The 13,742-nt window shown below is 41.4% G+C and overlaps 1 protein-coding gene across 2 annotated transcripts in view; it reads right to left on the reverse strand.

The window, feature by feature from the left end:
* FBXO42 (F-box protein 42) overlaps nt 1–13,742 on the reverse strand; it is a 94,454-nt gene that overhangs the window by 9,178 nt on the left and 71,534 nt on the right. The gene's annotated exons all lie outside the window — the stretch shown is intronic.

Genomic DNA, 13,742 nt, shown 5'->3' on the forward strand with positions numbered 1-13,742 from the left:
ACACACACACACACACACACACACACACACACACACACACACACTGGAATAGTACCTGGTGATCAAAATGAATGAAATTTTGCCATTTGCAACAACGTGGATGGAACCAGAGTGTATTATTTGCTAAGCGAAATAAGTCAGAGAAAGCAAGTGTCATATGATTTCACTCATATGCGGAATTTAAGAAACACAGCAGATGAACACAGAGGAAGGGAAGGAAAAATAAGATAAAAACAGAGAAAGAGGCAAACCTTAAGAGAGTCAAATACAGAGAACAAACTGAGGGTTGCTGGGGGGAATGGGCTAAATGGGTGATGGGTATTAAGGATGAGTACTGGGTGTTCTATGTAAGTGATGAGTATTGGGATGAGTACTGGCTGTTCTATGTAAGTGATGAATCACTGGGTTCTAGTCCTGAAACCAATACTACACTGTATGTTAACTAACTTGAATTTAAAAACAAAACAAACGAACAAACAAAAAAAAAAGGTAATCAACAGGAGAAAAAAAAAAAAAAAAGACCAAACAAACAAACAAATGAGCAAAAGGAAAAAGAGAAACCAACCAACAGACTCCTCGTAGCTGTAGAGAACACACTGATGGCACCAGAGGGAAGGTGGGCAGGGGCACGGGTTAAATAGGTGAGAGGGGATTAAGGAGCACACTTGTGATGAGCAGAGGGTACTGTATGGAAACGCTGAATCACTATATTACGCACCTGAAACTAATACTACATACACTGTATGTTAACTAACCAGAAATTAAACAAAAGCTTAAAAGAATAAAATGAGGCAGCAGACCCAGGGTTCCCAAAACAGCAAAACATGGAAACCATCAGGGGCACCTGGCTGGCTCCATCGGCGGAGCACGTGGACTACTGATCTCAGGGTTGTAAGGTGAAGTCCCGTGTTGGGCCTAGACCTTACTTTAAAAAAATTAATTAATTAAGTTAAAAGACATGGAAACAACCAAACAGAATTTATTTTATTTCTTGAGAGAGAGAAAGCAGGGGAGAGGGAGAGAAGGAGAGAGAATCTCAGGCAGGCACCATGGCCAGCAAGGAGTCCAACACAGGGCTTGATCCCACAACCCTGGGATCATGACCTGAGCTGAAATCAAGAGTCGGATGCTCAACTGACTGAGCCAGCCAGGCGCCCCCAAACAGAACTTTTCGTTGAACACTTGTATCAAATTTATATCCAAAAATTTTAAGTGCATATACTTTCAATCAGTATTGAAAGCATATACTTCAATCAGTAATTCCATTTCTAAGGATTAATCTAATGATAGCTGGGCAAAATGAAAAAAGCAATAGATACAAAGATGCTCATTTAAAGTGTTAAAGTAGACCAAGAAATATCCATATAAAAAAACAGTATGTGGTAATTAAAAATCACGCGGCTCTGGGGGCACCCGGGTGGCTCAGGTCATGATCTAACGATGTGTGAGTTTGAGCCCTGCATCAGGTTCTCTGCTGTCAGCACGGAGCCAGCTTCAGCTCCTCTGTCTCCCTCTCTTTCTGTACCTCCCCTGCTCGCACTCTCTCAAAAATAAATAAACCTTAAAAAAAATTCGGTGGCTCTTTATTTGTCTTAGAACAATCAACGCCCATGCTTTATTAGGTGGAAACTGAAAGTAACAAGTGACTGTGTGTCTGTTTTAGGGGCTATGGGGATGGTAGGAATGGATGGGTAACTTGACTTTTTCCTACTTTTTTTAAAAGTTTATTTATTTATTTTGAGAAAACACACGCACACAGGAGAGAGCGAGAGAGCAAGCAGGAAGGACAGAGAGAGAAAGAGAATCCCAAGCAGGCTGTCAGCGGACCCATTATGAATCGTGAGACCACGACCTGAGAGGAAATCAAGAGTCAGAGGCTTAACTGACTGAGCCACCCAGGTGCCCCAGGGACTTGATTGTTAAGAGAAATTGCAATTACAACTAATGATAATGACTAATATTTATTAAGCATGTATCATATGCTAGGCACCTAAGTGCTTTGCATGTATAAGCTAGTTTAAATCTTCCCCCAAACTCCTAGTTTTATTCCCATTTTACAGATGAGAATACAGAGGCACAGCTCGTATAAATAGTTTACCCAAGGTCATAGAACTAATAAGTGGTGAAGCCAGGATTCTGATCCGTTTAGTCTGGATTTAAATCTCATTCTTAGCCATCGTATTAAACTGCTCTTCATGCATATGGAGACATTCCTTCTGAGTAGATGCCATAAACAAGTAAGATACCGTAAAAGGTGGGAGTGTTTCAAAGCTGAAAAAGCACTTTCCTAAGTCTTAATTAATTAGGTAGGCCACAGAGACAGAGTAGATGAGAGTTTAGTAAATTGAACAGAAGGCTACTCTTAGGACCTCTTTTTCTCCACAAGGCTCTGGGTCACACCCTACCTCTATTACAGGACCCTTTATTTGTCCTCGGGACTTTCCAAGGAAAGGTAAACTGGGGCCGGTGACAATGACAACTCAATCCTTATGGATTATCTTAGGTAAGGACTTTCCAAAGTGATTTCACACAAATATCTTGAGCTTTGCGAAAGCCAAAATCCTTCCCTCTACTTCCTATCCCAAGGAGTGGGAGAACTCCCTCATCCAGTATTTCCAAGGCCTGTTTCATGTCACAAATACACACTTTAATTTCAGCATCTTAACATTTTGAGCCAACTAAAGTAGGGTCACACTTAAAGTTAATTAACTGTGTTCCTCCACCTAAATTTGAAAGTGGGAAAAAATTACCATAAGAAAACAAATGAAGCAGCAGGGGAGGGCAGGCAGAGAATTCAACATACAACCTCTATATAAAATTGTTCACCAAGGAGAGGTCAAAGATACTGGTGTAACAAATTTTCTGCGACCCCAATTATGCATATAATGTTTGCATTTGTTGCAAATTGAATACTTCTAAATTCTTGTTACTTTACTATTTTTTTTGTTTTTTTAATGTTTATTTATTTTTGAGAGAGGGACAGAGAGAGACAGAGCGTGAGAGGCAGAGGGGCAGAGAGAGGAGGAGTCACAGAATCCGAAGCAGGCTCCAGGCTCCGAGCTGTCAGCACAGAGCCCGACGCAGGGCTTGAACTCACGAGCTGTGAGAACATGACTTGAGCCAAAGTTGGACGCTCAACCGACTGAGCCACCCAGGCGCCCCAAATTCTTGTTACTTAAAAATCAACAGTGTGAAGCCTCTCTAAAAAGTCCCTAATTTTATCATTTCTTTTTTTTTTTTAACGTTCATTTATTTTTGAGGGGCGGGGGGGGGAGGGAGGGAGGGAGAGAATGTGAGCCAGGGAGGGGCAGAGAGACAGGAAGAGAGAATCCCAAGCAGGCTCCATGCTGTCAGCACAGAGCCTGATGAAGGGCTGTGAGATCATGACCTGAGCCGAAGTCAGATGCTGAACTAACTGAGCCACCCAGGTGCCCCAATAAATTTTTATTAACACACACCTGCCCACCACACCACAGACTGATTCACTGGGAATATGGTCTGGTAGAAGGTACTCTGACACTTGCAGACCCTCCACAGTTAAAAGGCCCATCATCATCACGGTGACATATGATGAAATAAATCCCCTGCCCTCAAGAAAACTTATACATGAAAGTTTTATACTCATTAGGACGTTTCTTGGCCTACCTTCAACATAATGAGGCTACTGAGCCTCCAGACAGACTCTAAAATCGTTGTATCACGAAAGTAGAGGAAGAAAGGGTGTCACTCCCATGCAGGTTCTCATCGAGCACCACGGGACCAAATGTGCCCACCAGCAAACTTGGAGGGACATGTTACTTGGGCCTGTTCCCCCAGAGCCGACGGTTAGCCTCATAGGCTTCATTCCCCAAACATACCAAAGGTCTCCTAATCACACAGCAGACATGATCAATGGACATCTCTGAATGAGGCACCACCCAGAAAGGCAGCTGTGAGAAACTGGATAATCAGAGAGGCACCCTATACACAGAACTAATATTCCCTAAAATTGCTCATTAGTTCAGATGTTTCCCAAGGTTCCTATGAAATCAGGAAATCTCACATGAGGAAGACAGTGGTAGAATTACAAGGCATTCTTGTTTACTTTTGCAAAGATGGTAAAATGGTGAAGCAATTCCAAATTCTGGTTTGGTTTCTTTGCCACTTTCCCACAACTGGAGTTTCTACTCACACAGAACCAAGGGCTAGAAGAGCAGCTCTACTGCGGGTACAAGACAAAACAAGGACTGGTTTTAATTAGGGATGCCTATATTTTATGCATGACTAAAAAGTTATTTCTACATCTCTATACCATGATCAGTCTTTGTTAATATTATTGAGATGTTATTCCAATGGTCTAAACAACAGCCACCATTCCCCTGGAACGTTAGTTCTCAAACTCCAGCTTCTGCTAATAGGTGGAGGACTTGTTACAATGCAGACTGTGGGCCTCACTCTGCGCTCCCCGTTTAGGGGGTACGGGGTGGGGGCCTAGAACTTACATTTTTAACAAAGCTTCCAGGTGATGCTCGTGTTTGGGGACCAGACTTAAGAGAACCATGTTGTAGAGTTAAACCATCGTTGAGTGAGCCTTTAAATTTTTTTTTTTCAACGTTTATTTATTTTTGGGACAGAGAGAGACAGAGCATGAACGGGGGAGGGGCAGAGAGAGAGGGAGACACAGAATCGGAAACAGGCTCCAGGCTCTGAGCCATCAGCCCAGAGCCTGATGCGGGGCTCGAACTCACAGCGAGATCGTGACCTGGCTGAAGTCGGACGCTTAACCGACTGCGCCACCCAGGCGCCCCGAGTGAGCCTTTAAATAGTGCTCCAAAATGACATTAACATGGACTATATGCAGAATTTTTTCTAAGCATACTCAGTATATGACTACATGGAACCCTTCATTATGGTGAACAGAGTAAGGACAAGGGTCCAAGGTGGGCTTCCCTTGACAAATGCTTTGCTCATGGGGGTGCTGAAAAGAACACTCACGTTTTCAGTATACAAATATTCTCCAGTCGTTCTCGTCTCTATGTCACTGAAGTTACACTTTGCAAAATAAATAAAAGGAAAAAAAACACGTTCTGTCTACTGGCTTTCAGGCAAATCACATTAAGACTTACTCATAGCGACATAGGTGAGCTGCTAATAGTTCTCCATGACTCTGAAAACAGAAGATTTAAGACTAGGAATTAGGGACTTCCGGGAGGTAAAGTCTGAAAACAACTATGAGCATGAAAAATTTAACCATGGGATTCATGAGCATACTGATAAATCCAGAAGAGAAGTCCTAGGCAAAATCTTTACTTTGCTCATGGAATTCCAGAATGCTGTACCATGTGGTTCTTTTTTAAATTATTTAATTATTATTTTTTATTTGAGACAGAGAGAGAGCATGCATGCGCACGCGTGTGCGCACAAGTGGGGGAGAGGGGCAGAGGGAGAGAGAGCCCTAAACAGGCTCCATGCTCAGTGCAGAACCCTACACATGGCTCACTCCCACGAACATGAAATCATGCCCTGTGTTGGGCTCTGTGCTGACAGTGCAGAGCCTGCTTGGGATTCTCTCTGCCCCTCCCCTGCTCTCTCTTCCAAAAATAGAATGTTTTGTTTTGCAGATTTTTAAAAAATGTTTACTTATTTTTCAGAGAGAGCAAGCAAGCACATGCATGCGCGGGGGAGGGACAGAGAGAGGGAGAGAGACAAAGAATCCCAAGTAGGTTCCTCGCTGTAAGCATAGAGCCGGAATCAAGGGCTTGAACTCACGAACCACGAGATCATGACCTAAGCCTAAACCAAGAAAGAGTCAGACACTTAACTGACTGAGCCACTCTGAACTGGTTCTTATCTGGCAATCAAAAAGTTTTCCCTAGGATGCTTTCAAATCTTTTACAGTAACGATGCCAAAGGGGACATTCAAGAGTAACTGCTGAGGTTTCAGGTCACAGTCCCACCTCATTCTAGCCACTCTTCGCAAACACTCGCTTCCTCAGGGTAGCTCCAAAGAAGCTCCATCTGCAGGACGGAACTGGCCTCAAGGGCAAAGCAAGACCAGACAGACCAGACTGACCAACAACCATATGGCCCAGTTTCTTTTGTGTGGCTACTTCTTCTCTGTGGTAGCCAGGAGCCTTGAGCTGGTGTGTGCACAGTGGGTAGGGGAGATGCATTTTGCTGACAGAATCCAAGCTGGGTCTTGGGAAGCCGACCAAGCCTTTGGCTTGATAGAGCTGTCATTATGGTAGTGTGTGAAGTAACTGACCTTGATAGCAAGAGTTCAGAGGTCAGGAAAAGAATAATTTGGAAAGGCATTTCCCAGAACACCATATTAGCATCTGAATTAGAAAACCTAGAGGGCAGGAGAGGACAGGCTGGCATCGATAACTTACGAGGGGAGAAATTCCTTAAAGAAAAACTACTGGAGTTATAATTTAACTGCTTATATCTCCAAACTGTTGGTTTTATAGGTAATACTCTGTCACGGAAACAAGAAAAGCCATGTTTCACGGTTTTATTATTTGAGGAATGGAGAGACCAAAGGAAAACTGAGAAGAACATTTTACAATCCCTGAGTGTAAAGTCCATCTTGGGCTGTAAACACCTAGAAGACTAACTGTTCAAAATGTTCTCCAGGAAAGACCACAGGGGTTCTGTCTGCAACGCAATCAGTCTCTCCCCGATAATGAAAACATTTTCAATTTACCATCAATGTGGCCAGTAGTAACTACAAGAAGTCTTTGCATTTACAGAGATGCCCTCAGAAGATACAAGTATATGGAGCTTATTTGACAGAAACAAAGTAGGAAACAAATACAAAGTTGCTCTTTGGTAAAGTCTCTACAGAATCCCTATGCTGCTTTCCAGAACTTGGTTCTAGTCAAGTGTGCTATTTAAACTCAGTCTAAAATAGAGACTTCAGTTACTCACAAAGAACATGGTACTAAATTCTTCTGCACAGGCATGGCCTTCTTTGGGACCTCTGCCAGCACATCCCTTCCCACACTAAGCTAAAGAGCCTCCTGGAGGGGGAAGGGTACTGTATCAACCCCAATCCCAGAATTTAGCACATTGTGTTGAAATTATCCATTTAGACTCTCCCAATAAGATTATACTATCCTAAAGGACAGGAACTGTTTCTTATGAAAATGCTGAACTAAACCCAATCCTGGAAACCAAACGGTTATAGATTCCTCATGAGGTGGATTAAGAAGTGGCTCAGCAGGGCTCAGCAAACTCAGCAGGACTGAGGGCAAACACTTTTCTGGGTGTCTCCCTTACACTGCCTTTTTTTTTTTTCCTTTTCCTATTTTATTCTTCAGTTGTAACATGGCCAGAAAGTTACTGATTGATATCAAAACAACTCACTAATATTAAGACAAAATCTTGTCTGGATCTTGGGCTTCAGGGCATACATTTTCATTATTATAATTATACCTATGTCTTTAAAAACATCGCTCCTTGGGTCATCCAAAGCAAGATGAACATCCAAAACAAGAGGAACTTTTGTAATGGGCATGAGAAAAGTTTAGATCCTGTACGACTGCATATACCACAGGCGTTAAAAAAAAAAAAAAAAAGAAAGAAAGAAATTCCATATTGGCATTGTTTTCACTTCTAAATAAACCCATGAGAAAGGCCACTTGATGAATAGGGCAGTACTTATCAGCTAAAAATTAACAGCATGAAAACCAATAATAGTTCCTTGTTACCATTTCAAGTGGTCTTTTGATCCAATTTCTCCTGGAAGAGAGGAGGTCCACAGTCAGTTTAATCAGATAACTTGTTAATTGCAGTTCTAATGGGGGTTGGAGAGTGGGTACTCTTTGAAGTGGCTCTGTTTAGAAGTAAAAACAATGTTGCTAGTCATAAAGTTTCTGGCCTGGTGTCAAAACAGGGAAATCCTAGTCAGGCAGGAGAGAGCCAGACTGAAATATGGTATAATCTATATATTCTCTCCCCTGGAAGACTGAGGTTTTACCCAGACTTGTGCTATGCACATTTTCCCACTCTTCTCTCCAGTAGGAGATAATGTATACCCACCTCAGAAAAGTATGTATTCTGGAAAAATCCCAGCATCTGAACTTTATAAACAAACAGGAAGAGTTCCTTCCTTTCCTAGGGGAACCCCAAGGCTCTGCTCTCATTCACCTGTCCTGAGACTACCACAGACCCAGGTTGTTCTAGGACTGCAAATGGCTAGAGGAGACAAGGAGAAATCACCAGCTCATATAGATTAACTAGGAACGGGTCCAGGGATGGGGAAGGAGCTAATATAGTAACATATTGCAAAGAACTGAAAGTAGTTGCCTAAGTAACATCCTATGCCTTCTTCACAGAGATTAGTACATGGAAGTGCTGAGCGCTGGGTGCCTTCCTTCTATGAAAACAGAAAAATATTTAAGATACTTCATAGGCGTTTTAATCAAAAGCACATCATCTTAATACAAACATGTAATTGGCCTTAAAAACAAACTGTAACAAATTGTGAACAGAATCCAAATTCATTAGTTTGCTACTTTTCTCTTCATGAATCAGATTTCCTTTAACAATCTATCCATCCATACAGAAGTCCTGGATCGATATAGTTTATAACTTACTTTAAACACCTCCGTCTACTCTCTTGCATCACCAGTTAATTTTCTTCCTAGTGCATTAGATTTTCTTTGTATTGACTGATTTGTTTATGGGCTGTCTTCCCCCCAAACAGACCTGCGTCTTGTTCACTCCTATATCTGCCCCAGCTTGGACAGCACCGGGCATAAACGTTCCATAAATAAAGGCATGAAAATGAATAAACAAAGGGATGAAGGCAATCCCTTTTCAAGCTTTGGGAACTTGAGGATAACTTCTGACCACTCTCCACTCCCTAGCTAGTACTTCTGTATATATACAAACTGAACTTGATCAGATTCTACATCTCCCTCCATCTGAATACTGTATTGCATGTAATCTGAACAAAAACTATGAAAGGTAGATATCACCATCTCTATTCTAAAGGTGAGGCAAATGAGATGTTACATAACCTGTTTACGGTCACCGGTTACTAAGCAACAGAGATCTGATGCAAACCTGTGTTTTCCTGGCACAAAAACCAAGCTCTTAATGTTATTACTAACCAGTCTCCTTCCTTCTCACAACACATTCCTCCCATCATTTTAGGTAGGGAGGCCCTAATTATGAGCAGTACCTTTAATTATTAGCCAAGCAGTCTTTCCTCCCCCAAATCTCTATAATACTTAGTTAGATCATCAGATCTTTCTACTTAGAGCAGGATTAAGTGAATAGAGAACTCTCTGGGATACTCACTGTATCTAGAATATGTCTTTTTTTTTTTTAAGGTTTTTAAAAAGTAATCTCTACACTCATTGTGGGGCTCAAACTTACAACCCCAAGATCAAGACTTGCATGCCCTACTGACCGAGCCAGCTAGGAGCCCCTAGAATATTTCTTAAAGTTGACATGGTAGGTCTTAAGTAAGAAATGAGTGATATGTCCACAAACAAACTCACATAAGAATGTTGACTGCAACTATATTCAAAGCAGAAATAACCCAAGTATTCATCAACATTAGAATAGGTTAAAAAAAAAAAAAAGTAGTATATTCACATTACGGAACAGTCACAGCAACGAAAAGGAATAAACCCCTGATAAATGCAACCGCACAGATGAATCTCAAACAGACCAAGATGAATCTCAAGTCTCTTAGAGGTCAGAAGGTGGTTACCTCAGTGGGGAGTGGTATTGACATGAAAGGGCATGAGGGAACTTTCTGAGGTGACAAGCATTTTGTTTCTTGGTCTGGGTGATAATCACATGGGTGTATACACAGTTTAAAAAGTCTGAGTTGTGCAGAGAGCAAATCTAAGTTAAGATTTGTTCATTTTACTGTATGTAAAGTATGTTTTAATAAAGTATTAAGAAAAAAAACTAGCTAATGTCAGAGCTGATAGAATGAAGTGAACTGTAAATCATGTTTATGCCACCGTCACATGGCATCAGCCACTCCTTTTACCCGGAAACAGAAAGACCAATCCGCTGCCAGAAAATTCATTACGGGAGGTCTTTGAGAACATATTCCTTCCATAAAACACAACCACGCCGTAACTCATATATGTAAATAAAACAGCAAGAAACAACTTAAGATTGGGCAATGAATTTCAGAAACATTACTAAATGGGAAAGAAGGCAAAAAAGGAACACAGCATAAAAGCCGACAAATAAAATGTAAAATAGCCCATAATCACTCCTAGAGAGAACTATGGAACAGAGGAAATTATCAGGCACACTGTTGTTTGAAAAAGTAGAATTAATTAAAGCAGTATTTCAAGAGTTCATTTCCCAAAAAGGAGATGAGAGGTAGCTTCTAAGTTTTGAAAAGTTAAAGTAGTCTCTAAGAACCTAAGTTGATATTTCAAATTAATAAATGACCAATCACAATTCTCACCCACCTAGAAGACCAACCACCCTGCAGATTCTTTACAAAATCTCCTCAAGGTCACAAGAACTGAAAAACTTGAAAAACCAGCCCAATCCTGACTGTACAGAGAATAAAGAGCCAAATAATAAGCACTAGGGCATGAGCTGGTGCAAGGCACTGCCGAGTCTTTCTAGAAACCAATAGTGTCATGGGGAAGGAGTCAGAAATGACTCTAGCATAGTATCTTTTGTGTTCCCCCACATAAGATTAGCCTTCTGCAATTTCACTCAGGACACAAAATAAAATTAAGAAATCTGAATAGCACTGGAGATAGGGATAAAGCATCATACAAAATGAAGTCTACTGTGCTCATAAAACACCAAGTGCTATTGGTGGGGGGTGGTTATGTGGATGGATACCTGAGAAAAACAAACACTAGATGGTCTGAGTCTCACTGCACAGGAAATGCAACCAAAAACTGCCTGTCAAGAGGGTAGGCAGACAGGATAACAGTGCAGGTATGGAGGCTGACAACTCTAAGGAACGTCACTGCTTATGCTCAGTGACACTCAGACTTCTATCTAAAATAAGAAAAGGCAGGGGTGTCCAGGTGGCTCAGTTGATGAAGCGTCCAACTTCGGCTCAGGTCATGATCTCATAGTTTGTGGGTTTGAGCCCCACGTTTGGCTCTGTGCTTGACAGTGTGGAGCCAGCTTGGGATTCTTTCTCCCTTTTTCTCTGCCTGTCCCCTGCTCGCTCTCTCTCTCTCTCAAAATAAATAAATAAACTTAAATTAAAAAAATAAATAAATAAATAAATGAAATAAAATAAAATATAAGAAAATGTTTATAGAGTTTTAAGAAAGGACAGTGGGGCGCCTGGGTGGCGCAGTCGGTTAAGCGTCCGACTTCAACCAGGTCACGATCTCGCGGTCCGTGAGTTCGAGCCCCGCGTCGGGCTCTGGGCTGACGGCTCAGAGCCTGGAGCCTGTTTCCGATTCTGTGTCTCCCTCTCTCTCTGCCCCTCGCCCGTTCATGCTCTGTCTCTCTCTGTCCCAAAAATAAATAAACGTTAAGAAAGGACAGAAAAACTCATGAGCTGGACCAAGTAAATAAAAGTGAAAGGATGCAGAATTTTCAACATGGACAGATTTTAATACATTTTGGCAATCAAGACATTAAATAATCAAGAAAAGATCCAGGGGCGCCTGGGTGGCTCAGTTAGTGGAGTATCCGACTTCAGCTCAGGTCATGATCTCATGGTTGTGAGTCTGGGCCCCACATTGGGCCCTCTGCTGTCAGCACAGAGCCTCTGTCCCCCTCTTTCAAAAATAAACATTAAAAAATTTTTTTAAAAAGGGGCACCTGGGAAGCTCAGTTGGTTAAGTGTCCGACTTTGGCTCAGGTCATGATCTCGCAGTTCATGAGTTCAAGCCCCATACTGGGCTCTGTGCTGAGCCTAGAGCCTAGAGCCTATAGCATGCTTTGCATTCTGTGTCTCCCTCTCTCTGTCTTTTCCCTGCTCATACTCTTTCTCTCCCTCTAAAAAATAAATAAACATTTTTAAAAAATTAAAAAACAAACAAACAAAGATCCATAGGTAAAATTAGTTGGGCCTTCTCATTCATAAAGAAAGTATTAAAACAGTGAGGTCAATGATCAGTTTTTAGCACAGAGAACAGAAGAAGCTTGGATTGTATTTGAAAGTCCTCTTGTTAAATATGGTCCAATATTTACCAGTTGATAGGCATCTACCTCTCTCTCATCTCCACAGAACTGGCATTCTCAGAACATAATGGTAAGTTTTAAAAATGCATAAAGTGTTTAGATTCAAAACAACACTACAAAGCAGAATCTAACGCCTTTGAACACACTAATAAGTTATTTAAAAAAATTCCACATCCAGCTATTTCAATGTCAATACTGACACCTGGGACCTAAGCCAAGGGAAGGACTGGGTGATCTTTTCCAGAACACACTCTCCTGGTTAGCTGTTCTGGGTATACCTGGTGCCAGGTATCAGTCCCACACTCCCTTCTTTGTTTTGACATTTCCTGAACATGTTACCACAGGCTCAGGAAAGGCTAAACTTTTCTACCAGACACAGGACAGCAAGCAAAGCTTCATCAATGGATCCAAGAGCCCTGTGTGCACCATTTTTCAGATATCATTTACAGAGTAAGAGAAACAATAACACTCTGGGCAGTTATTTCTGGGCAGTTCCAGAACTTTCCAGCTTTAAGGATATTCTGGCCTTCCCACAGACATCTGATATGACCAATATTCTTTCTTTTTCTTGCCCAACTCCAAAAGTAAACTAGCTTTTCTGCTAGATTACTCAGTGATTTTGGAAGATGTGATTATTTGTTTAGGAAACAGTCTTAATGAAAACAAAATTATTTCCAATAGAGCTTTTGACTCTGCACAGCTGAAAAAATCTTGATGTGTTAGGTCAAAAAAAAAAAAGATGTCTTCAGCATTCTGCTCCCCGCCAAAAGAAATTTGAAAAGGCAAATCATATTGATATTTGAAAATTCTCTAAGCCGTGAAAAGGTTTCCTCAAATGACATATACCCTTCTGCTCATTATCCTTTTCTGACTCTGATGACAGACATAACGGCCAGAGTGCTTAGTTTTTCCCCCAAATTCAATAGAATATCAAGGACCAAGGGCAACTACAAATAAAGGGAATCAAAGGAAAAGAAAGGAAAGCAAACTAGGAAAAAGAATTTTAAAGGAAGGGCGAAAAAAAAAATTTTTTTTTATAGTAGAGAAATCTAATAAACACTATCTCAGCCAGGTGATCAAGGTTAAGATCAATGGTAAAAAAATCATGTTCATAGTATGTACCCTCAACAGGATGCGATAAGGACATTTTACCACTGTGGTGTTCCTCCCCAAAACCTGTAACTCTAATCTAACCATAAGAGAAACATCAGACAAACTCAAAACGAAGGACAGTCCACAAAATACCTGACAGTACTTCTCAAAACTGTCAAGATCATCAAACTAGGGAAGTCTGAGAAACTATCACAGCCAAGAGGAATCTAAGGAGACACAAAGACTAAATGTAATGTATCTTGGATGGGATCTTGGAACAGAAAAAAGGTATTAAACAAACAAAAGAAAAAGAACTGGGGAGCCTGGGTGGCTCAGTCGGTTGGGCGTCTGACTTCAGCTCAGATCATGATCTCACAGTCCGTGGGTTCAAGCCCTGCGTCAGGCTCTGTGCTGACAGCTCAGAGCCTGGAGCCCGCTTCAAATTCTGCCTCCCTTTCTCTCTGCCCCTCCCCTGCTCATTCTCTCTCTCTCTCTCTCTCTCTCTCTCTCTCAAAAAAAAGAAT

This window comes from Herpailurus yagouaroundi, unplaced genomic scaffold, assembly GCF_014898765.1.
Source record: "Herpailurus yagouaroundi ecotype Mexico unplaced genomic scaffold, PumYag 77, whole genome shotgun sequence".
Classification (NCBI taxonomy): Eukaryota; Metazoa; Chordata; class Mammalia; order Carnivora; family Felidae; genus Herpailurus; species Herpailurus yagouaroundi.